Source organism: Colletes latitarsis, unplaced genomic scaffold (assembly GCF_051014445.1).
Source record: "Colletes latitarsis isolate SP2378_abdomen unplaced genomic scaffold, iyColLati1 scaffold0025, whole genome shotgun sequence".
NCBI classification, from domain to species: domain Eukaryota; kingdom Metazoa; phylum Arthropoda; class Insecta; order Hymenoptera; family Colletidae; genus Colletes; species Colletes latitarsis.
This window is the reverse complement of record NW_027488375.1, coordinates 70,001-72,500: the sequence shown is the minus strand read 5'-3', so window position 1 is coordinate 72,500 and position 2,500 is coordinate 70,001. Positions and strand designations below refer to the sequence as shown.

Sequence of the window (2,500 nt, the reverse complement as noted above, 5' to 3'; positions counted from 1 at the left end):
GCGCGACTAACGACGATCAGCCGAGACGGCTGTAGTTTATCGCATCGATTTCATCGAGCAACCGGTGGACGCTGCCGCGTTCGTTCGTAAATGAATATTATACATACTCACGGATAGCCTGAGGCGAATGATCGCAAACGACGACGCGTCGATTTTGCGGCCATCGTTGCTCGCGCGACTAACGACGACCAGCCGAGAAGGCTGTAGTTTATCGCATCGATTTCATCGAGCAACCGATGGGCGCTGCCGCGTTCGTTCGTATATGAATATTATACATACTCACGGATAGCCAGAGGCGAATAATCGCAAACGACGACGCGTCGATTTTGCGGCCATCGTTGCTCGCGCGACTAACGACGACCAGCCGCAACGGCTGTAGTTTATCGCATCGATTTCATCGAGCAACCGATGGACGCTGCCGCGTTCGTTCGTAAATGAATAATATACATACTCATGGCTAACTTGAGGCGAATAATCGCAAACGACGACGCGTCGATTTTGCGGCCATCGTTGCTCGCGCGACTAACGACGACCAGCCGAAACGGCTGTAGTTTATCGCATCGATTTCATCGAGCAACCGATGGACGCTGCCGCGTTCGTTCGTAAATGAATAATATACATACTCATGGCTAACTTGAGGCGAATAATCGCAAACGACGACGCGTCGATTTTGCGGCCATCGTTGCTCGCGCGACTAACGACGACCAGCCGAAACGGCTGTAGTTTATCGCATCGATTTCATCGAGCAACCGATGGACGCTGCCGCGTTCGTTCGTAAATGAATAATATACATACTCATGGCTAACTTGAGGCGAATAATCGCAAACGACGACGCGTCGATTTTGCGGCCATCGTTGCTCGCGCGACTAACGACGACCAGCCGCAACGGCTGTAGTTTATCGCATCGATTTCATCGAGCAACCGATGGACGCTGCCGCGTTCGTTCGTAAATGAATAATATACATACTCATGGCTAACTTGAGGCGAATAATCGCAAACGACGACGCGTCGATTTTGCGGCCATCGTTGCTCGCGCGACTAACGACGACCAGCCGAAACGGCTGTAGTTTATCGCATCGATTTCATCGAGCAACCGATGGACGCTGCCGCGTTCGTTCGTAAATGAATAATATACATACTCATGGCTAACGTGAGGCGAATAATCGCAAACGACGACGCGTCGATTGTGCGGCCATCTGTTGCTCGCGCGACTAACGACGACCAGCCGAGAAGGCTGTAGTTTATCGCATCGATTTCATCGAGCAACCGATGGGCGCTGCCGCGTGCGTTCGCCCGATTGCGCGTGAAGTTACTGTTCGGAACCAAGAATATACGGGTGTATTATACCCGTTGGTCGCAGCCACGCGCAAAGGCTTTTGAATGTACTGTACGCCCGGCCGTCGAACGATGGTTTTCCGTCATTCAGGAAACAAAAAGAAACTTTTGTCGTCGATATGGCGCGTTCAATCCTCCGTCGATACGCTGGTCGGAGGTGCGAACATCGAATATTTTTAAAGCAAAGAACAAGGAGCATTTTTAAATACAAAGAGAAAAATTGTAAATTGTATATGATTACCCTGAACGGTGGATCACTTGGCTCGTGGGTCGATGAAGAACGCAGCTAATTGCGCGTCAACGTGTGAACTGCAGGACACATGAACATCGACATTTCGAACGCACATTGCGGTCCACGGATAAAATTCCTGGACCACGCCTGGCTGAGGGTCGTTCACTTGTCCTAAAACTGCTTGCGTTGTTCTCAGATTCCCTAACCCCGCCGTCGTTTACCTCTCCTTTCGGGGAGATGGCGAAGAACGTTTCGGAGCCGGGTCGATGAAGAGAAAGGTATCAACGTACGAGCGAGAATTTGGGTATTTCGTTGGCGTTTGTCGCTGGACGTACGAAAAAGAATAAATATTATATATTATTGGCAAGTTTGCGCACCCCTTGCGTGGTGAGGCAGAGATCAGTCTGGACTCGCGCGAGTGTTTTACGGCGTCGTGCGTCGTGTTGTCTGGAGTATCATCACGACCGCCCGTTAAAGCACCGCTCCTACGATTTCTGACTTTGACGGCACTAAAAACCACCGTGGGGCGCAAATCGCGTTTCGTACAAATCTAATGATTACCGGCGCTCCCGACGTTGCCCGAAGTTAATAATTTATGCAAAGGAAAGAGAAAATAAAGCGTATACTAGTTTTGGAGCATAACAAAAAGGACACTGGAAAGAAATTTGACCAAACACTGATAATTATGATATGTAATATATGCCCTACCACGTGAAATTTGTGGTATCCGTCGGTCGTCGTCTTCCTCTCTGTTCGTTCGTACAGCCCCAGGGAAAAATGATAATTTATCAAACGAATCGGACGATCATCCTCTATGGAGAGGCTCGAACGAACACGACGAGAAGCGCGATACGAACGGAACCCAAAAGAAGGGATATACTCTGAGAAGTTGGTCGCCCCATGTCTCTCTTTGTTACGAATATGTATATCGAT

General features: G+C 49.4%; 1 non-coding gene across 1 annotated transcript; it reads left to right on the top strand.

The window, feature by feature from the left end:
- Positions 1–1,573: 1,573 nt before the first annotated feature.
- LOC143350729 (5.8S ribosomal RNA) lies at positions 1,574–1,728 on the top strand. The gene has a single exon (XR_013081227.1). It is a non-coding gene; the product is annotated as a 5.8S ribosomal RNA (ribosomal RNA).
- The last annotated feature ends 772 nt before the right edge of the window (positions 1,729–2,500 follow it).